The 24,176-nt window shown below is 39.6% G+C and overlaps 1 pseudogene; it reads left to right on the top strand.

The window, feature by feature from the left end:
- The first annotated feature begins 16,274 nt into the window (after nucleotides 1-16,274).
- Nucleotides 16,275-24,176, top strand: LOC116063103 (annotated as a pseudogene).

Genomic DNA, 24,176 nt, shown 5'->3' with positions numbered 1-24,176 from the left:
GAGAGAGAGAGAGAAAAGGTGATCACAATACTTTTGTATTTTTGGAGAAAAAAAATCTGAATGGGAAAAGCCGTTGAGAGAGAGGAAAGATTGCGCCAAGTCACTGAAGGACACTGCCAGATAACTCCATCTTTTGAATGTCTTACATTCGGCGACATACTCCGCCAATCTCCATCGGCCCCCCCCCCCCCCCCCAGTTCACCGTCAAACAGGGAAAAAGTCTATTCTATCGTGTCTATGCTTCCATTTTTTTTGGTCCAGAGGCGGCAAACTTCACAGTTCAACCCGCTTCTTGTCCTGTGTGGAGTTTCCGCCTCCTTTCCTAACCATAGAGCTCTGTTCACAACCACCAAGACACGCTATTTAGGATTCATTATTCAGCCTGCAGCCATTCGGATCGGTTAGGAATCATTTTCTTTTTCTTTGTTTTGTTTAGTTTTGACAAATAACAGCAAGCTTTATTTGGACGTGACATCTGGGGACGTACTGTTGCACTAATTGATGACAAAAATCTTGACAAACGTCAAACTATGAAAAAAAACTAAACGACCGAGAAACCTCCCGTTAACACCTGATGCAGTTCTTTAAAGGAGAAGGTGGAGAGTGAAGGGAAGAGGAGGAAGGATGGGAGGATGGAGGAGGGAGGTGGTCAGATGTATTCCACCATCTCCTTTCTTATACCCCCCCCCCCCCTCCTCCTCTGTGTCCTTTCACAAAAACAATTGAATGCTTTCTCCTTCTGTTGCCCTGCTGTACTCCGGGAGAAGAGTGAGATGTTTTTATTTCCTTTTTGTTTAACAAAAAAAAAAAAAAAAAAAAAGAATCATTTCATTTTTGTAGCGGGCGGGAACGTCAGGGTCCCTCGCCCTCTCTTGCGCTGGTCTCCATCGTGTTCGTTTTGCTCACTTCTGTTCAAGACCTTTCGATTTTTTTTTTTTCTTTCTTCCTTTAACCACCTTATTATTTTTTTTTTTCTACTATCGATGTTCTGACTCTTATTTTTTGGAGAAATGAAAATAGTTGATCATTTGTTCTTTTTTTTTTTTTGTTTTTAAATTCACAAATCTAACAAAACAGCTACTAAACATGACAACCGACTAACGTGTAGCTCAGTACGTGACAGAGACTGTGCCAAACACACAGGAAGGGAGGGGCTCAGGCCAAAATGCAGTATAGAGCCATTTTTGAGCAAATCACCTGAAATACCCAACTCCGAGTTAAACAGGTCTTAAGATAACTTCATTCGTATTTCAGAGTGAAGATGACTACACGCAAATGGCGATATCTCGTCTTGGAACTGACCTCTGCTCATCTTGTTTTTGTATGTACAGTAGAGACAATACACATCTTAGGGTTGCTGTGTCTCCACACACACGAGACGAAAGCGAGACACACACACGCACACACCATGCTACGGGAGAACGGCTCACACACTAAAGCCTGCATCCTGACTGGGACAGAAATCATTCCACCTTTCTGATGTTTCATCTGGGTTTTCCTCTCTGGATATCCCATCTGGATCATTTCTGCGCCCCAAAAACTGAACCCTTTGTCCTTTTATTATTTAAATTTTTTTTTTATTAAATATGCAAGTTGAGTGATACATTGATAGGTTGTATCAGCTGGAACAGAGTTTGGCTGTGTGAGGCGCCACACACTCAGAACGTAAGCATCAAACTGTTGTATCAAGCTTATTCCAGGACCGTTTAAAGAACCACACCAGTGCATGTTTTAACCTGTTTACTATACATTGCTAAGTGATATTACGGTTGACCATTTTCTAAAATATACATTTATGTCCAAACCTACTGCCATATTTAGATTTGTAAATCCATTTCACTGTAATATGAAAACGAACATTACCGAATTAACCTGTAACGAGGTCCTGGGCATAAATCTATTGTTAGGGCCCCGCAGGGCACCCCCTCCCCAAAATCCTGCCTTAGTTGATATTATACTTTGGTGTAGATGACCTAACACATTTACAACTAAAGGTACCACGTGGAGCTTTCATCGACAAAAGAAAGTTCCGTTTACATTCAGTGTTTCTCACCAAAAAGCATCGTGGGTATCAGGAATCTTTAAACCTGCAATAATTGATTCCTTTGGTCACTTGGGGGGCAACAAACACAAGCTGTCAAAAAACAACAACAACACTGGCATATCCTCACCTTTAAAGTTGATATGGCACAGTTTCCTTTTTACACATCCAGAAGAATCAGAGTAACATTAGCATCTTTCAGCTGCCGAATGCTCCACTATGTTCACCAGCAGGTAGTATTAGAGCCGTTTCACAGCAAACAGCTGCCTTCTGCGGCTGAAAAGTGCTGAAAGATGCTCCAATGCTCTGTAGAGTTGAGGGGGAATAATTCTCCGTGGGTGACCCCCTCTCACACCACGCACTCGTTCTGTTGGCAACATAGGTATAATTTACAGGGGTGGAAAATTCACCACAATGCAGGAAATGAAGTGTTACAACGTTCTTAATTGGAGATGTCAAACCCCCCCCAATGTTGAAGTTACGCCCTTGGTTGGTAATATAAAAAATATTGATTAGAGCAGATTTAAAGGCATACTATATGTAACTTTTCCCTCTTCGGTCCCCCTACAGGTTGTCTCATTGGAACTACAGTTCTACAGTTGGACCTGTAGTTCCAATGAGACAACCTGTAGGGGGACCGAAGAGGGAAAAGTTACATAGTATGCTTTAAAGCTATAGTGCGCTGTTTCTGTCGCCCTCATGAGGAATTCTAAGTCATGATAACAACACTGTTGGCGCCAATATCAAAAAGTTACACACTAATGCTTTAAATATCTGCAGCCTGACTGGCATAGTGCAGTGAAATGCATAGAAAAGTAATGCGAAAGCCTGGCATGCTTTAGAAAATGGTCAGCAGTAATGTGAAGTACGCGCAGTAACTCACTGGGGTTGTCCTTTATTTAAAGATTGGAAAGCTTGCCGTGGGTAAACTGTCTTGCCCGGCTTCTTGCTAAGCGGCAGCAGACTCACAGACAGATTTTGCGATAAAGCAGTACAAACTCCTTGTCGTGTACCCCTCCCATGCCCCAACCCACCCCCGTCCCTCAGTTAGAGACGGGCGCCGAGCCTCGACAAATTTGCAACAAAGCGGAGACCGGGCAGAGGGACACGCTACTGAGACAAAACAAACAAACCTCTTGACACATAACTAGGAACGCTACCTCAAAACATAAGCAAACTCAGCTAGAAGATTGTTTCTTTTCTTTTTCTTTTATTGCAAACAGAGAAGAGCAAACAGTCAGTCGGACAGACATGCAGACAGAAAGGACGGACAGCCTTTTTGTTCTATAGTCGCAATTTCTTTATTCTTCACTCTTCGACTTTAATTTATTTTTTTTAGTTTATTTTCTTTGAAACTGTCCCTCTCCAGCTTAACGGTGGGACTGTAAAGATAGATGAGTACATAAGAAGAAGAAAAAAATGACAAAAAAAACCCAATACGGACACATTGTTGGGTGGTGTGGTGCGGGCAGCTGGGACGAGTAACCTGATTGGTCCACGTATGGCCCAATCATAACCAGGTGTTAACTTTCCGCTCCGGGAACAGTTTCTATATTTTACGATGTTAACTGTTCGAAGCTGATTCCCTCAGTCACAATACTTTGAATCAGGACTTAACACCGCCTGCCTTCCGACCGCTGAACTTACCCACAATCCTCTGCTGCTCCGCCCCCCACCTCCCTGTGATTTCACCTCCTGAATCAAGGGGCACGACACCTGTAACCATGTAATTGTTTTGTTGATCTACCTCTTGGGGGAAAAAAATAGGTAAATGGTATTTTTTTTTTTGTTTTTTTTTTTTTTTTGAAAAAGGACACACACACACAAAAAAAGAAAAAAAAATGTTGCTTGAAAGAAATATAGGTAAATGAATATCTGGGTAGCGGCATCTCCATATACTGTAGTGGATAGTCTATTAAAGGAAAAAAAAAATGTTTACTTCTTCCAAAGATGATTTTCTTTTCTTTCTCTTAGTTTTTCAAAAAGGATTATGATATGGAATAGTAATCTGTGGGGGGGAGACATGCTACCTGTTTTTTTTTTTTTTTTTATTTTCTTCTTTAAAAAAAAAAAAAAAAAAAAAACCCAACATCAATGAGATTTCTTTTTGCCCAATTTGCATTATCTTTTGTTCATTTTTGTTAAACTTACACTTTGTTAACTTCAAAATATTTTTCTTGTTTTATTTTGGTTGACTTCTAATGTTTTTTTTTCTTCTTTTTTTTCATGACAGCAGATTGTATCTCTTGTGTTTGGGTGCATTTAGTATTTTCTTTCTCTCTTTGTGAAAAGCCTACATGAGTTAGAGCGCCCTGCGAGGACCTTCTACACTGATAGATGACCTATTTTCCCTTCTAATGAGTCGTTTGAAAAAGCAAAAGGACCTGTTGTTTTAGCTGACTGTGTAGCTGCCGGTGGAAGGAGAGAGGCCCGGTATCATTTCTGTCCTCCTCATGCTGAACTAGACTAATCTTTTAGGGGTGTTTCATCACGATACGATACATAGATTCTTTGGACATCAATACGATATTTACCGATCGTATCGCGTCGAATACGATTCCAATTCAATTCAGGGGCCTGCGACCGATATGAGACGATATCATTAACGTCTAGGATTGGGCATCAAGAACTGGCTCCAACTTGGAATTGTTAAAAAAATGACATTTACAATGGAATATTTTTTTTTTTTTATTGGAATCGTTTGGAAAAATTTGGTTTCGAATCCGATCATCGGTTCCAAATTTAACATACGCAAGTTTTGGTTGCCGTAGCGGCCACCGTATTTTCAGGCTTGTTGTGTTGCAGCCATACTCTACTTTTACATTTACATTGAAAAAGCCCGGTGAAAATAAAATGTTCCTCCTATCTGTGAAATAAGCATGTGACCCGTTTTAACTCCCCAACGAATCGGAATTCGAAAGGAAGAATCAAAATCAGAATTGTTAAAATCAAAACGATGCCCAACCCTATTGATGTCACAGTTACTTAATGAAGTTATTATTTTTTTTTACATTTATAGCAATTAAAACAAAGCAACTAAAATATGATTTGTCAGTTCAATAACTGAGCTTTTCCACACATTTAAATAAAAAAAACTATACTTTTTTAAAAAGAATAAATATAAAGTGGGAATCTTAAAAAAAAAAGGGAAATCTTACGGACGATGTGTATCGATATTTTCACTTTGCATCGATAACATTGGATCGTGGATCGTTGAACCGATACATCGATCCTTATTACACCCCTACTAATCTGATCCGGGCTCAGCCTCCAAACTGATAACTTAAGACCGCGTGTACTTTGGTGTTGCAGCCATTGCAACGAGTCTTGTGTGAGAAGGGCCGAGTCTTCCTCCTTCCAGCGGATGGCGCCTTTTGGTCTTTACAGTATATGGACTTTCACCCTCTGCCTGCCTGATTCCTTTAGTCCTCATCAACACTTGTTTTAAACTCCTTGTAAACAAAAACAGAGCATAGATATGAATGTGTTATTAAAAGATGAGAAAACGGACCTTCTCGCCTCCGTGTGGTCTTTGTGTGTGCTTTATCATACAAAATTGAAATTCCTTCGTTAATCCAACAATGGGGAAATTCACACTGTTGCAGCAGCAAGGGATGGGGGGGGGGGAGTACAAGACACGGATAAACAAACAATAAATAAATATAGGGTGGATTGTCCTAAAGTGGGCACTGCCTAATGTGAATGCTGAGGTGTCATGTTATCAAAATCACATGACCTCTCAAATTTCCATATATATGAGGGTGCAGCAATCATCAAACAAGAAGCACCTTCTGTGAAGAGCGCTCAATGGCCTGTGACATAGTTTTGACAAACTTGATATTAAGGACTATAAATACATTTTTAACAAATCAATCCTGCTATTTTTTGCCTAATGTGCTTATGAAATGTGTGTCCATCAAAAATATGTGTACCTTTGTATGTATAAACTATATATTTTATATTTGTATCTAATTTCCTAGTGTCACTTTAGTAAATATGGTTTCGAAAAGTGGGACAGTATGATTACCCTAATGTGGGACAGTGGTAAAGTCAGTCAAAAGGGTCAAACATGCTTATTTACAGGTTTTTAGTTTTGTTATGCAATATTATACTGATGCTCCTACAGATGTTTAAGGTCATAGGAAACTTTTAGTCTTTGAGGAATGGCGGTTTGAACGCTTTTGGTGGTTGTGTGTCTGTTTGCGCATGTGTGTGTCTGAAGGGAATAGGTGTCTTAAAATAAATAAAAATAGGGTGGCAGTAGCTCAGTCTGTAGGGAGTTGGGTTGGGAACTGGAGAGTCGCTGGTTCAGGTCCACGAACGGACCGAAGTACTGAGTGTGGACTGGTAGCTGGAGAGGTGCCAGTCCACCTCCTGGGCACTGCCATGGTGCTCTTGAGCAAGGCACCGAACCCCCCAACTGCACTGGGTGCCTGTCCATCGACAGCTCTGCTCTCTCACTCTGACATCTCTCCATTTGTGCATGTATAGGTACTCAGGGCTGTGTGTTCTAACAACAGAGTGAAAATGATTAAAAGGGATTAATTAAGTATAAATTTATGCATCTAAAGATTCATCATCAATCATTCAATATATATTTCAGATCACAATGGCAAAGGGGAAGAATTAGAGAAAGGATAAGAAAAATAAACTAAATCAGTGGAGATATAGGACAGAATGAAAGGAGCCAAAGAGGAGTACAGGCGGATCATCCCTCAGCGAAAACTTGTTGGCCAGGGCTAAAATGTAGCGCAGGATGAAAGGCAATGGCTACATTCACCAAGACAACTCAAGTGGACACCATGTCTGATGATGTTAAATTATCCATATTTCAATCCATCCATAACCAAGAGAATTACTAGCTATCTTAATTGTTTTACTATTCTACATGAATCAAGGTGATTTTGGCCTTTTATCATATAATTGGCAGATCATCAGGGACACAACTGTCCAACATTAGGAAGCTGCAGATTTTTTCAGACAACTTGTGCTCAGAATACTAATATGTCTATCATTTCATTTCATAAATATCATTTGATTAGGGAACATCCTGGGGTTTGTCTATACCTGGTGGTATTGGATGTGATTTAATGTATTGGCTTCACATCTCAATATGTCACAGAAGTCTAAAGTACAAAAATGGTCCCATTTTAGGACAATTCACCTTTACCTAAAGAGAATAAATAGTCAAATGTATTTAAAGTTTTGCAGTATTGCACAGTCACATTGTTATTGCACGGTTTATCAATCCTGGTGTGTGTGTGTGTGTGTGTGTGTGTGTCCATGTGGTCTAGGTTTCACGATAATCTATTAAGTGCTTTAAACTAAGGCTGCACGATGTGAGGAAAATATTGAATTGCTGATTATTTTGACTGATATTGCGATTGCGATATGATTCATGATATTGGAGGGAATGGTTATTCAAATTAAAATGATTATAGTGTGATTTTTTTTTTTTTGCAAAGATTTTTTTAGTCTGTAGGATAGGATTTGTACGCTGGTACATCCCTGCAGCACCACAATACCTAATTCATGTGAAGGTGGTGGCTGGACACATATTTTGTCTATAAAAAAAAAAATTGTGCCCCCCCTGCGATTTGGATATTGCACTAGTCCATATTGCGATTTCGATAATATTGTGATTAATTGTGCAGTCCTATTTAAACAGATAAAGAGGGAAACTAGTGGACAAGAACTCAAGTAACAATGACAAAAGGCTGATTTAGTTGTATGTAGGCGACACCGTAGCAAGTGGCCCATACACCGGTGTTTCTCTTTTTTGTGATGAACAATTTTTATTAGCAACATACAAAACATGCAACTCGCAACATGAACACATCCCCCCCCCAAGCCATAACAAGTCTTCATGTTCAGTCTGAATGGACAGTGTAGGACAAAAGTTCAGTATGAACATTACTCCGACCACAGTCCTGACAACTTTATCCGGTCCAGAAATGCTTCAGAAGATGTGTTCTACCAACCACAAATTCTCTGTGGAACTCCTCTTCCCCGAACTTCACTGAACGCCATGTCTGTGGTTTCTGAGGTCTGCTTCCAGAGGCTCTTCTGGCAGAGGAAAAACTGTGCTTTGATCATTTGCTTCAATATGACTGAGGAACTGAATTTAGACTCTGATTTGGGTTCCTGAGTTCCTGAAATGGGTCCACACAGAATATAGGTATCAGGATTGCCACCTTGGGTTAGATAACTGTGTCTGAGACAATCCAAATAGTGTTGTGTCAGCAAAGCTCTCTCAGAGGAATATGAGAAGCCGCCTAGGCCAGAATTGAATACTTCACTTGCACATAGATATGTACTGGTACTAAACACTTGCACATACATGCATACTTCACTTGCGCATACGTATATACTTCACTTGCACATACATGCATACTTCATTTGTGCACACATATACTTTCCTTGCGCATACATATATACTTCACTTGCACTTACATATATACTTCACTTGCACATACATATATACTTCAACTGGGCATACGTATATACTTCACTTGCACATACATGCATACTTCACTTGCGTATATGTATATACTTCACTTGCACATGCATATATACTTCACTTGCACATACATGCGTACTTCACTTGCACATACATATATACTTTGCTTGCACATACCTATATACTTCACTTGCCCATAGATATATACTTCACTTGCACATGCATGCATAACATGTGAGTATGTATGTATGTATGTATGTGCATGGGGTTGGGGCAGATGGTGGAGTAACCACAGGACTTTCACTCAGGAGGTTGAGGTTCGAGTCAATTTGACTTATTTACATTGGCAATAACAAACTTACTTTTTCAACCCAAACCATGATCTTTTCCTAAAACTAACCAAGTATTTTTGCTTGGATTCCCAATGTATGTGCAAGTGAAGTATCCAATTCTGGCCTAGGCGGCTTCTCATAAACAGCCTCTTGTTCATGCATAACTTTATTCTTCTGCGGGAGTTTCAGCAAATACCCGTTTAGGTGCAACCATGTCATGAGATCTAAAATTTTAAGCAGAGAAGCGGCTTTTTGTTTTTGTGTTTTGTATGGTGAGTTGCAGTGGTGGAATGTAACTAAGTACATTTACTCAAGTACTGTACTTGAGTACAAATTTGAGGTACTTGTACTTTACTTGAGTCTTTTCTTTTCATGCCACTTTCTACTTCTACTCCGCTACATTTCAGAGAGAAATACTGTACTTTTTACTCCACTACACTCATCTGACAGCTTTAGTTACTAGTTACTTTACACATTAAGATTTTGCACACAAAACACATGCAGTTTATAAAATACAATGTTTTATTATAAATTAAAATACAATAAAACGGCCTACGAGTCCAGCTGAAATGATTAGACCATTAATCATTTAGTTGATTGACAGAACTGTTTGGATCGTTTCCAGTTTCTAAAACGTGAGGATTTTTCTGCATTTAGTACTTTTACTTTTAATACTTTAAATATATTTCCTGATCATACTTATACACTTTTACTTAAGTAACATTTTAAATGCAGAACTTTTACTTGTAACAGTATTTTTCAGTGTGGTGTTAATAGTTTTACAGTTGTAAGTGGCCCTGCACTCAGCAGCTGGCCGTGCCGACACAGCTGAGGTTTGAGCCCCCTTCTGTCCACCAGATGGCACTGTGGCACATAACATGTTTGCATCTTCACCCTCTCAGCTTGGAAACCACATGGATGTGAATGTTTAGTCCCATTGTAATGTATTGACCTTAAATGAGAGGTCTTATAAATAACTTATTTTTTTTCGCAATGTCACACCCATTATTCCTGAACAGACATTCAAAACATTGCCAAGTTGATTCTATACTGTGATGCAGAGGTGGGACAAAGTCATTGTTATGCAAGTCACAAGTAAGTCTCAAGTCTTTGCCCTCGAGTCCTGAGTCAAGTCGAGTCAAAGATGAGGCAAGTCCCGAGTCGAGTCACAAGTCAAAGCCAACAAGTCTCAAGTCGAGTCCAAAGTCCTACCATTTTAGTTTTGAGTCATTTCAAGTCCTCTTACCACAGAAATAAAATTTATACAAATCATGTATTGTATGTATCACGTCTGTAAGATTTGTATTTATTTAAACCTCTTTTTATACAATGACATTAATCAAATAAGGGCCCGCATGTTTTGCAAATTGCAACTCTTTTTTTGTCGACTACCTCGTAATTTTTATAGCCAAACGAAAATATCTTCGGTATAATTTTGCCAACTGGCGCGTTGTTGCTTGTGCTTCATTGGTTGTCTTGCAATGTGCCTGCTTAGATGCTGTTGAATCAAAACAACGTGGGACTACAGTGATTGGATGTCGTGCAGGCAGCGCGCGTGCTCTCTGCATGCATACAGGTGGTGCACATTTTTTTCACAGATGCAGATAAACTGAGAGCGGCGCGGCCGTGTGAACATTTTCTTCCCTAGTTTTCATGGGAAGTAGCAAGTCTTCTCGAGTCAAAAGGCGCAAGTCCAAGTGAAGTCACGAGTCATTGATGTTAAAGTCCAAGTCGAGTTGCAAGTCTTTGTACATTTTGTCGAGTCGAGTCTGAAGTCATCAAATTCATGACTCGAGTCTGACTCGAGTCCAAGTCACATGACTCGAGTCCACACCTCTGCTGTGATGTATATGTCATGATAACACACTGTGTGCTGTGTCAATATGTACCAATGGTGCATAATCAAATGCTTTTAGAGACAACATAAAATGAGACATCAAGATAAAAGAGGAAGCCAAAGTATCAAAAAAAAATTAAATCTGCAGTGTCCACTGCAGTGTTTTGAATGATATAAAAGCTGACACTGTGTGTCATCTAACAGCTATAAAAAAAAAACTATCTTCATTTTTAAGTATGACGGCTGCATTTTGAGGTTCAGTAAAAAAAGTTTGGTTCAATTCAGCATGCTTCCTGCTACAGTTCTACTGACGCATGAAATAGTTGTTGCAACACCTAGCCACAACTTCCTTCTCTCTCAAATTGTAACTTTTGAATCAGCATTAGAAACAGATTTTTTTTTTTTTTTTTTTTTAACAAGATCAAATACTTTTTCAAAGCTGTCTCCTTTTTTCAAAACTCTATACACAATTCCCCAAACAGCACACACAAAATGCCTCATATCTCCTTCAAAATGAATCATATGCATCAAGAGGCAAATACTTTTTCATAATAGTAAAATTCTGGATATACCATGTAAATACTGTTGTTCTACATCCAAAGCTCTTTTGTCTTTCCTAGGCTTATATCTACATTTCCATGCAATGTTCTAGAGTGAAAGTCATCTGCTGAGAGGGGTTGAAAAGTACACTGTAAACACCAATGCAATGATACGGTCAAACAGAACATATTTATTTGGCAAAACATTACTGTTGTAACAGTAGCACAGTGTTGTATACAGTAGCATACAAGAAAACAAAAACATAAAAAAGAAGTATCATTTTTGGAATAATGAACACAAAACATATGTAAACCAAAAATATCATGTTTAGAAAAACGGATACATTTGTGTGTGTGTGTGTGTGTGTGTGTGTGTGTGTGTGTGCTTGTTTTACTATATTTGTGGGGTCCAAAAACCGGGGAATACAGTATACTTGTGGGGTCTGCACAACCTTGTGGGGCCCAAAATGCTGGACCCCACAAGGTTAAAGGGCTGTTTGAGGGTTAAGACTTGGTTTTAGGATTAGGGTTAGAATTAGGTTATGGTTAGGGTGAGGGTAAGGGTTAAGGTTAGGCATTTAGTTGTGATGGTTAAGGTTAGGGTAAGGGGCTAGGGAATGCATTATGTCAATGACGGGTCCCCGCAAAGATAGTGAAACAAACCTTTGTGTGTGTGTGTGTGTGTGTGTGTGTGTGTGTGTGTGTGTGTGTGTGTAAAATAAAGATCTGTACAGGTTAGTTTGGCCTTATGGGGGTGCAGGAGGATGTGTCATGCTAGAGGACCTGATAATCATCACTTATATACTTCAAACATCAGAATCATGGAGGCCAACTTCTTCTAAAAATATTCAGTATGTCTCTGCCATTTAACAAAAAGGGAAACAAATGACTGAACACTTTAGAAGAGAAGAAAAGTAAAGAACGAGATTCTTAAAAATGGACTTTTACTGCAGAAGGAAAATTTTTAATTTTAAATAGGCCTGCATGTTGTTGGTAATACATCATTCTACTTTACTTTTGAACTCAGGACCTTTTCCTTGTAATTGAGTATTTTTGCATTGAGGAATATAATGTGATATGTGTGTTTATGGTGTAGAGTTGGAATATTTATTTTTCACAGTTTCTTTTTGCCCTTGCGTGTTTCTGTGGGCTGTTTAGCTGACGGAAAAGGAAACGAAACCTGCTGCACTCTCTGCACATCTTGTTTGGCTCGGTAGGGAAGTTACTGTCAGGACACCCCCAAAGGGGAAGATACTCAGAGATACTCGGAGAAACTCGGAGAAACTCAGGCTGACAAAGTAAGTAAATGATTATTATTTTTAATCCTATTTTAACGTCTTATTTCCTTTAAGTTCCTGGTTTGCCGTGCTGAATAGGCCTATATTCCATTTACTTTTATTCCATTAGCCCCTGTCATATTTTTTTTAAGATTATTTTTTGGGCTTTTCCACCTTTGATTTTTGACAGGACAGCTAGGTGAGAAAGGGGAGAGAGAGGGGGAAGACATGCAGGAAATCGTCACAGGTAAACCTCTCAGTAGATGTGCACCTGCTCTACCCACTGAGCCAACCCGGCCACATATTTGTAAAGTTTTATAGTCAAGTTTATTTTATTTCTGTGCTTACTTTAATTTATTTTATGTGTCTATGTAAAATGATTTATTGTTATTATTATTATTATTATTATTATTATTATTATTATTATTATTATTATTATTTAAAAAGAGTTTGTGGCTGTATTGGTTGAAAATATGGATATGCTTACATATTAAGTGTTACTGAGCTTAGGTTAGTTAATAGTTATACTGTATTGCTCACTTTGTAATAGAAATGTCTCCACCTCTATGCAGCACATTTCTCTGTGCTGAGGCTACTGCTTGGTTCACTGCAGTTGACACAGTGTATAGGCACCACCTAGTGGACACTGGGTGAATGCCACAGACTGGCCAATTAGCTGACGACACACTGGTTTCGTGTCATAGCCTATTGGTGCTCAGAGTCCATGGCAGTGAAGTTGTGAGAGTGTGTGTCAGCAGCCTCAGGTAAAATATATGAATGAACCCAAAAATAAGTAGAGTGTGCACTCACTTTCACCTTTCCTACAAGTGATAAATTGCCCTCAAGCCTGAAAAGAAGGTTGAAAAGAAATCCTAGATTAATTGGTGGAAGCAGTGGTGGAATGTAACTAAGTACATTTACTCAAGTACTGTACTTATGTTTAAATGTTGAGGTACTTGTACTTTCCTTGAGTCTTTTCTTTTCATGCTACTTTCTACCTGTACGCCGCTACATTTCAGAGAGAAATATTGTACTTTTTACTCCACTACATTCATCTGACAGCTTTAGTTACTAGTTACTCTACAAATTAAGATTTTTGCACACAAAACACATGCAGTTTATAAAATCTGATGTTTTATTATGAAATGAAACTACCCAACAATATAACAGCCTACAAGTCCAGCTGAAATGATTAGACCATTAAACACACAACTGTTTGGATCATTTCCAGGAGGATTTTTCTGCATTGAGTACTTTCACTTTTAATACTTTAAGTACATTTTCCTGATGATACTTACATACCTTTACTTAAGTAACATCTTCAATGCAGGACTTTTACTTGTAGCAGAGTATTTTTACAGTGTGGTATTAGTACTTTTACTTAAGTAAATGATCTGAATACTTCTTCCACCACTGTCTAGAGGAATACATAAACATTATTTGTATTCTAAGACAAAACCTTGGAACATACTGTAGTAAGGTTGAATCCGGTTTCCTTAATCAAAAATAATGAAGACAGATCTCACGAAAGCCACAGAAACCACCATAACTCGGTTGCAAGTTATATATAGCAAAGTTCATACACAAAGGCAATTCAAAGTGCTTTACATAAGCATACATATACACCATAAAATTCAACAATCAAAAACAAAGCAAACAAACAGTACATTTAAAAAAAAACAACTTTTAAACCATAGAGGAGAAATGGCCATCTCTAAATGATCTCAGGAAAAGCAATGTCGAACAGGAATGTTTGAAGTCTCGCTTCAAAAGAACACAGGGTTGGGGCAGATTGTAAGTACAGGAAGTTCAATCCATAACTGCGGTGCGTGAAAACGAAATATGCTGCTTCTGCATGTTTGTTCTGACCCTGGGGACGGCGAGTAGGCCTGTCCCAGATGATCTTAGAGCTCTGAATGGCTCGTGACAGAGCAGCATGTCACATATTTTGGTCCCAAACCATTCTGTGCTTTGTAAGTTAAAAGTAATATTTTAAAATAAATTCTTTGACTTATAGGAAGCCAGTGCATGGCTCTAAGAACAGGGGTGATGTGTCCAAATTTCCTGGTTTTATAATTTATATTTTATACTTTTTATTGATCTCCAGTGGGGATATTACAATTTACACTTTGTTAGAAATCACTACACACAGGCCTGAAATACACACACACGCTCAGGTCCTTTTACATGCACAAAACCAGCCACTAGTTAACCCTCTGAGGTCTAAGGCCATTTTCTCGATTTTTACACAGCTTCTTAAATTCACCTTTTAAGGGCATTTGCATATAACTGATCCTCATGTGTTTCATATCAAAATGTTGGGAACAAACTCAGCTTTCAGTAAAGTGGCACCAAATCTATCCTAGAGCAATGTGTAAAGAGACAATTTGGCCCTACATCTGAAAAGTTGATGTTGGCTTTTTGGAATTACTCAAATCTCTTGTGAAAACATTTACACCTTTACTCATTAGGACAAATTGTTTAGGGGCTTGAAATGAGTTCACCAAAGTCTTAGGTTCATAAAAGTAGTGTAATATAGGAATAAAACAGTAAATAAATGTATAATAAATGTCTAAAATTAAATTTTGTAATATCCTGTTATGAGTATAAGTGTTGTCGGTGGATGTCCATTGCCCTCAGAGGATTAATTAGGGTCAGGCAACTGAATAGACTTTCTCTACAATAAGTCTGAATCAGTGTCTGTAGGGTAATATCTGGAGACCTACTACATTATTGCCACCAGTGGATTATTATTATATATCAATATAAACTATAATACATGCAAAATATCTTTGTCTTGTCAAAATGTCCAATTGTTGCCAATGAGAAATGCTTCAGAGCATATAAGACCTTTGTGTGAACATATATACCGTGTGCCTATATGTGTGTGTGTGTGTGTGTATTACAAAGAAATGCATATGATGAATACAATATGCATAACATATACACTCTAAAATACCAATATATGTACACACACCCTTCTAAAGAGTGTTTTACAACATTTCATATCATTTTATTACAATGCAACAAGCAATGTATACTATGGTTTGCATTTCACTCACAGGAATGATTACGACAACCAGGGTGTTGCTGTAAGAAGGGTACACTCCATATGGATCTGTGTGAGGAGAGGGAGGATGACGTCCTGCCATTTAAAGTCTCTCGTTCTGTGGAACATGGCAGCCAGACCAAAGCTGAGAGGTGAGATGAGGCTGTTTTCCGTTTCAGAGCTGAGATGTGAAATCATTAAACCTCACCATGAATCAGAGAAAAAACATACCTTTGTGTTCTGCTAAAGCCCAGTCCAGCAGGAGAAACCAGACTCCCCTGAACCCAGCGCTGTGTCTATGAAGAGCAACCAATCTATTGCTGAACCCTTAACTTTTAGAGATGGAAATCACTCTACAGAACAGAGGTGAAAATGTGTTCAATAGACGATTAAAAAACACTATGGTAAACACAATTAAACAAGACATTGTACATGTTGATTCTTTCTGTATTTCTATCAGAGTCCAGCAGGAGACACCAGACTCTACTGAACCCAGCGCTGTGTCTATGAAGAGTGACCGCTCTAGGAAGCCGCCTCTTGCCTTCAAACACAGGCACCACTCTACCGGACAAAGGCAATACTTAGACTAGATGAGTTTGTGTCACACTTAGTTGACTTAATTTGGCAACTAAGTTTCCCCTTATGAATCATCAAATGTGTGTGTGTGTGTGTGTGTGTGTGTGTGTGTGTGTGTGTTTGTTTGTGAGTGTGTGTTGATATCTGTGAATCATTTACTATTTCTCCACAGAGTCAACCAGGAGAGAGCCGAGGTTACCGTCAGCCACTCTGACAATGTGCACAATGAAGCCGATCTGGCCTCCATATTTATGGTGTGTACACTCCATGCTACACTTGTCACATTGATGCATTTTCAATTAATGATAGATAGACATTAAGTTTTGTTTTACACAGGCCATGAAAATGATCCCAGACTATTTTTGTTAAATAGTAAGATCCTTTTTGTTTAAGATGAAACATCCCTGAAATCCCTTATGAAAGTCGACAGAAACAAAATAAAACTATCAAAAGCAGTCTTGGTTCATCTTGCTTGCTCTGGTTTGCTGGAAATAACCCCTTAATTCACCCATTTACATGTAGAGATATGCTGGCTCTATACATGCTAAAAGTATTGTTTATTTTAAATGGAGTCTGTCGGTTGGAGCTGTGGAGCTGTTTCTGGTTTTCTGGCTCATTAATAAAAAGGTCTAGCTCTGTAGGGATCCTTTCCATAATGTTGTCAGACTATAAGCATAACAATCTGAGCCTGTCAGTGGCAAAAAACGCACTTTTAGTGGACGAAATTGAAGGTGCCCATTTGCCTTATAGGATTAGATTGTAACCTGGTTTGCGGCTGCTGATTACAGTGTTCTTGCTCAAAGTTGGACCGATTTCAAAAATTTTTGTTCACTAGTCATTAGTCACTTAGATACCAATATGTTGTAAAATAGGGTCCAGGTTGAAAAATACCGAAAAGACACTTTATTGCCATGGTCTAAGTGTTTCTGGCGTCCCTTCTAGCTCTGCTTTGGTCTCCAACAGTTTTGTAGGGAAATATCTGGGTTTTAAATAGCTAAAAGGCAATGGGATATAGCCAGGAGGTGACCTTGATGGCAGGCTTTTGTCTGGCCTTTGAGTATTCGGAATATGCACCTTTGCCTTTATATGACATTGGGCTACAGGTTGTAAGACTTAGTTTGCATACTGGGGCCTTAACATTGGTATGACCCATTAATTCCACACGAAAATGATTTTTTTTTTTTATTCCAGCTTCTAGAGGAGAACATCATCACTTTTGTGAAGACTGAGCTGAAGAAGTTCTACGGTGTTCTTAGTCCAGGTTACCCAGAGTGCTTAGAGAGACAGAAGGAGGATGAGGAGGAGGAGGTGGATGGTGGAGAGGAAGAACAGAGGGGAAGCAGCAGACAGGACCTTCTGAAGATCACACTGCACTTCTTGAGGAGAATGAAGCAGGAGGAGCTGGCTGACTCTCTGCAGAGAAGTAAGTGTCTGTACAGGTTTAACATGATAGGATGGGAAAATGGTGGAAGCATTTGACGATCCTACAGGGTTGGTCAAGGTTTAAAAAAAAAAAAAAAAAGATATCGTAAATGATGACCAAAATCTCAAGGGATAATCTGGTTCATGTAAAATGGTTGAGCATTGTGGTGTGCATTAAATTAAAGAAAACATCCCACTGGCATTTGCATGCTGTATTTGCCCCCAAATGACTGTATTGCCCATACAGTTAAATTTGTTTTCCTTTGTAGGAACGCTTGCTGCAGTGTCACAAAATAAAATCAAAAGAAACCTAAAAGGGAAGTTCCAGCGTATTTTTGAGGGAATTGCTGAAGCAGGAAACCCGACACTGCTGAATGACATGTACACAGAGCTCTTCATCGCAGAGGGAGGGAGTGGAGAGGTCAATGACGAACATGAGATCACACAGATTGAAACAACATCCAGGAAACCATCAAGACCAGAAACTATGATCAAATGTGAAGACATCTTCCAACCATTGCCTGGCAGAGATCATCAACCAATCAGAACAGTGCTGACAAAGGGAGTGGCTGGCATAGGGAAAACAGTCCTCACACATAAGTTCACTCTGGACTGGGCCGAAGACAAAGCCAACCACAATATCCAGTTCACATTTCCATTCACATTTAGAGAGCTCAATGTGCTGAAAAAGAAAAAGTTCAGCTTGGTGGAACTTGTTCATCACTTCTTTACTGAGACCAAAGAAGCAGGAATCTGCAACTTTGACAAGTTCCAGGTTGTGTTCATCTTTGACGGTCTGGACGAGTGCCGACTTCCTCTGGACTTCCGCAACAACGAGATCCTGACTGATGCTACAGAGTCCACCTCAGTGGATGTGCTGCTGACAAACCTCATCACGGGGAAACTGCTTCCAACTGCTCGCCTCTGGATAACCACACGACCTGCAGCAGCCAATCAGATCCCTCCTGAGTGCGTTGACATGGTGACAGAGGTCCGAGGGTTCACCGACCCACAGAAAGAAGAGTACTTCAGGAAGAAATTGAGAGAGGAGGAACAGGCCGGCAGAATCATCTCCCACATCAAGACATCACGAAGCCTCCACATCATGTGCCACATCCCAGTTTTCTGCTGGATCACCGCTTCAGTTCTGGAAGATATAATGGGATCACAAACAACAGACGAGCTGCCAAAGACCCTGAGTGAGATGTACATCCGCTTCCTGGTGGTTCAGTCCAAAGTAGGGAATGTCAAGTATCGTGGAGGAGCTGAGACGGATCCACTCTGGAACACCGAGACCAGCAAGATCATCATGTCTCTGGGGAAACTGGCTTTTGAGCAGCTGCAGAAAGGTAATCTGATCTTCTATGAATCCGACCTGAGAGAGTGTGGCATCGATATCACAGCAGCCTCAGTCTACTCAGGGGTGTTCACACAGATCTTTAAAGAGGAGTGTGGGCTGTGGCAGGAAAAGGTCTTCTGCTTCGTCCATCTGAGCTTTCAGGAGTTTCTAGCTGCTCTGTATGTCTACGTGCAGTTCATCAACACCGGTGTCAACCTACTGTCAGAGCCACAGTCCAGATCCTGCTGGTCTCCGCTGTTAAGGGACAAATCTAAGGTATACCTACTCTACCAAAGTGCTGTAGACATGACCATACAGAGTCCAAATGGACATCTGGACTTGTTTCTTCGCTTCCTCCTGGGTTTCTCACTAGAGACCAATCAAACCCTTTTGCAAGAACTGCTCACACCATCAGGAGGCAGCTTCCAGAACTATCAGGAAACAGTCAAATACATCAAGAAGAAGATCAGAAGGATTCCATCTCCAGAGAGGTGCATCAACCTGTTCCATTGTCTGAACGAGCTCAATGATCATTCTCTAGTGGAGGAGATCCAACAGTACCTGAGTTCAGGAAGTCTCTCCACAGACAAACTGTCTCCGGCTCAGTGGTCAGCTCTGGCTTTCTTCTTACTGTCATCAGAAAAAGACCTGGATGTGTTTGACTTGAGGAAATACTCTGCTTCAGAGGAAGGTCTCCTGAGGCTGCTGCAAGTGGTCAAATCTTCCCGAATATCCTGGTACGTACATTGATAAATGGGCAGACATACTATACAATCTAAATTAGCAGTGCGTGTAACAGGTGTGATCTTGCGTTGTTATGGAGAGACACCAAAGGCCAAAAGTTGAGTGGTTTTATTCTGGAAACAGACAAACTGGACTGTTCTTGAACATTCATCCCTGACACTACATAGCCTATATGGAAACACTCATTACCACACACACACACACACACACACACACACACACACACACACACACACACACACACACACACACATATAAATGTAAATTGACAATTACACCTTGTCTTTGTCTATATTTGACCTCCTCTAGGTACATACATACATATACATCAATATAATGAACAAAAATTAAATATCCTGTGTTACAAACATGACTTACCACTTACATGGGCAAGTTACTGTAAACTGGGAATAACGTAAGGTGCGTCATTCCCTTAAAAACGGCCGCACATATTTTAAAGTGACAGAACACCGAACCACAGTACAAAATTATACACTTCTGCATTATCAACCATGTTACACCTGCACAGCTCCAAATCTTGAATAGTGTATGGGATGCACATCATGAATCAAAGAAACAAAACACTGGCACTTACAGATAAGTAGTCTCTACTTATTTATTGTGGGCAAAACCGATTTAAAACAGATTTATGATGGCTCCTATAACTGAAAAGCTTTCGGTTTTACCCACAGTAAATAAGAAAGTGTGTGAGTGACCGTGTTTTGTTTCTTTCTTTCAGACATAATGATAATCTAATACTAATAACTAAACTACAACTTATTATCTTTTTTCTTGTTATAAAATTGAAGCATTTTAGAAGTTCTTTGTTTTGTTTTTTTCTTCTGTCACTAATGCCTCAGCCTGAGAAACTGTAAGCTGTCAGAGAGAAGCTGTGAAGCTCTGGCCTGTATTCTTAAATCCAAGTCCTCCAGTCTGAGAGAGCTGGACCTGAGTAACAACGGCCTGCAGGATTCAGGAGTAAAGCTGCTGTTTGGTGGACTTCAGAGTCCACACTGTAGACTGGAAACTCTACGGTCAGTAGTCAGGAACCATTTCAAGACATGACCAATGAAGCAGATCTTTTGAGCAAAGTGTTTAGGCTTTTACAGTTATGCATTTTCACAGATGTGTTTGACCCAGCACAGCATCATTAGGAATTAAATTCATATCGGACAATTCCGTATGGAACCATATTTCCATATCCTGTCAAAGACTTAATTTTGTGAGCACGAGATACTTTCTCGTGAGCACTGATAAGGTTACTGTTAACCAATTTAATGCTGTGAATGTGAAATATTAACTTTAGCCACATAACGTTAGCAGTAGGCTACTGCGTTAGCATAGTTTTGCTAGCCTTAAATTGGGTTCTCATGGGCACAAGATACTTATCAAGTACTATACAAGATAAGTATCTCGTGCTCACGAAAAAAATGTTCTCGCACCCACCAGAAAGTATCTTGTGCTCATGAGAAGCATGATAAAAAAAATATATAAAAACTAAAATAAATCTCTCTTCTTGAAACAATCTTTGATATAATCAACTTGTCTAGTTACGTATCCTCACTGAAGGCTTTGACTCCTGGCAACAAAAAACAATCTTTCCAAAATGAATAGTTTATGAAGTCAAACCAACCAAAACTCTGGATTATATGGATCCCCTAAAGGACAACACAGTCTCACTCCCAACGCGTCAAAAACCGACGCTTTTTGCGTCAGTATCAAACGCCAAAGGCCCCTGACCAAGCGTCGGTTTTTGACGTGCTGGGAGTGAGACTGTGTTGTCCTTTAGGGGCTCCATATAATCCAGAGTTTTGGTTGGTTTGACTTCATAAAATATTCATTTTGGAAAGATTGTTTTTTGTTGCCAGGAGTCAAAGCCTTCAGTGAAGATATGTAACTAGACAAGTTGATTATATCAAAGATTGTTTCAAGAAGAGAGATTAAAGTAGCATTGTGTACTACTTTTCTGATTTGTATTTTTCTCGTCAGGTTGAGTGGCTGTAACCTGTCAGAGAAAAGCTGTGAAGTTCTGGCCTCAGTTCTCAGCTCGCAGTCCTCCAGTCTGAGAGACTTGGACCTGAGTAACAACGAGCTGCAGGATTCTGGAGTGAAGCTGCTCTCTCCTGGACTAGAAAGTCCATACTGCAGACTGGAAACTCTAAGGTCAGTAGTCATGAACCAATTCAATTAATTATCAAAACAGCAGCTCTTATGGTCAACTGCATAGGCATCCAAAGTTTTGCCTGTTCACATACAGTATGTTTGATTTAGCCTGGTATCACTAGGAATTAAGTTTGTAATGGACAATTCTCCAGGTCACAATTTACATCCAGCACCAACATTGAGTGCCAATACAGAAAGTAGTGTTCCCTTTACTGTATGTAGTGATGTGAAAAGGAATGGAGTGGAGGTTTGGGTGGTGGATAGGCATGTATGCAAACATCTGGACTGCATTTACATTTATGGACTGCATTTATGTAAGACTTTTTATCATTTACAATGTCTTACAGTCATCACACTCATCAATGGTGCCAGGCTACCATGCAAGGCACTGGCCTAAATGTTGGGAGGACTTGGGGTTCATTGTTGCAATATTACATTATTTTCCAGATTTTCTTTGCTTTCTTGCCGAGAGATAAATGTGAAAATGTATACCTCTCTTGTTCTTGAATATCAGTAAGGATGCATAAAATGAATATGACATGACATTCAATGGAGAATTTTAAATGCAAATTTGATCACTAAGTCAGTTGTGTGTAACGGAGGAAATTCGTCCATTAACAGTATGTCACTATGTTAACTAATTGAAAATACAGGTCACTAGTTAGAACATCAGTCATGTAACACATGTGTTTATGTCTATTATACTTATATGTATAGGTTGTCAGGCTGTCAGGTCACAGAGGAAGGCTGTGTCTCTCTGGCCTCAGCTCTGAGCTCCAACCCCTCCCATCTGAGAGAGCTGGATCTGAGCTACAATCATCCAGGAGACTCAGGAGTGAAACTGCTTTCTGCTGGACTCGAGGATCCACACTGGAGACTGGACACTCTCTGGTAGGTTACATCAGTGTACAGTTACAGCTAATTCACAGTGTGTGAATTTGTCCTTCTGTATTTTTTTCCCATTACTTCTGTTGTCATTTCTGCCTCAGTGTTGACCATGGTGGAAGGCATCGCTTGAAACCCTTCATGTGTGAGTTGAACTTTCCTGACGTATTCTTAAAGAAGTGATGAAAAAGAAAACTGTTAAAAACTTCAAAAAGATTCAGAATGGATATGGTGAAGTTGAAAGTGAAAATGGATTTGACCTGTACTGGTTTGATTTGCCTCCATGTCTCACATGTTTTTAAAAAAATTCAAATGATCAATGGCCACATAGCATTGTTCAGTCTGGATAAGCATCAAAAACTAATAATCAGATTTAAGTTTAGTTTAATTTAGTTTATTTTGTACATGTTAAAAAAAGATAAATATTAACATTTAAATTTCAGTACAGGCAAGAAAATCAACACAACAACATCCTGAGCAAACACATTTTTCAAAATTATAGTAAATGATTCAAATAAGGATTTCCTTGTTCAAATCAGATAGCATAACTTGAGATAACCTGCTTACAAACTGACAATGTCAACAAACACAACCACTTCGGCAGAGTTAATCTTCAACTGATTAATTAACAAATGAATCATGAATTAACCAGAACATGTTAAGCTAAAATTGATCTTTGTTGTGTTGTCTTATTCTCCCCGTCAGATGCCTGTGAACTCCGGCTGGACCCGAACACAGTGAACAGGAAGCTGTTGTTGTCTGAGGACAACAGAAAGGTGACAGAGGTAAAAGAGGAGCAGCCTTACCCCAATCATCCAGAGCGATTTCACCACTGGAAGCAGGTTCTGTGTAGAGACGGTTTGACTGGGTGCTCTTACTGGGAGGTGGAGTGGAAAGGATGGGTTAATATTGTAGTGGCATACAAAGGAATCAAAAGGAAAGGGCAGGATGATGAGGGTTGTCTTGGCGAGAACGACAAGTCCTGGGGTCTCTTCTGTTCTGGTAATGGTTACTCCGCCTGTCACAATAAGAGAACAACAGACATACGGGGCATCCATTCATCGTTTGATGCTGGCAGAGTAGCAGTGTATGTGGACTGGCCTGCTGGCGTTCTGTCCTTCTACAGAGTCTCCGCTGACACACTGATCCATCTCCACACCTTCAACACCACTTTCACTGAACCGCTTTATCCCATGCTCAGGTTTAAGATCAGGTCTGCATCGGGTTCTTCAGTGTCTCTGTGTAAGTGTGAGGACGGAGAATCAGCTAAAGACCCACACTGCTTCTGAAGCTGAACACAAAACTACACGCCGAACACACACACACACACACACACACACACACACACACACACACACACACACACAAACAACCCCTTGAGATCCTTGAATCATCTCATTTTCAAAGGGGTCCTTAAGATAAATATACAGAAAATACAAAACACAAAATTCCTTTTTCAATGCAAATACAATTTTCTACTGTTATATCATCAACATAAAATGTTTAAAAATG

Source organism: Sander lucioperca, chromosome 2 (genome assembly GCF_008315115.2).
Source record: "Sander lucioperca isolate FBNREF2018 chromosome 2, SLUC_FBN_1.2, whole genome shotgun sequence".
Classification (NCBI taxonomy): domain Eukaryota; kingdom Metazoa; phylum Chordata; class Actinopteri; order Perciformes; family Percidae; genus Sander; species Sander lucioperca.
The sequence above is the reverse complement of the archived record's forward strand: the minus strand, read 5'-3'. Positions and strand labels throughout refer to the sequence as shown.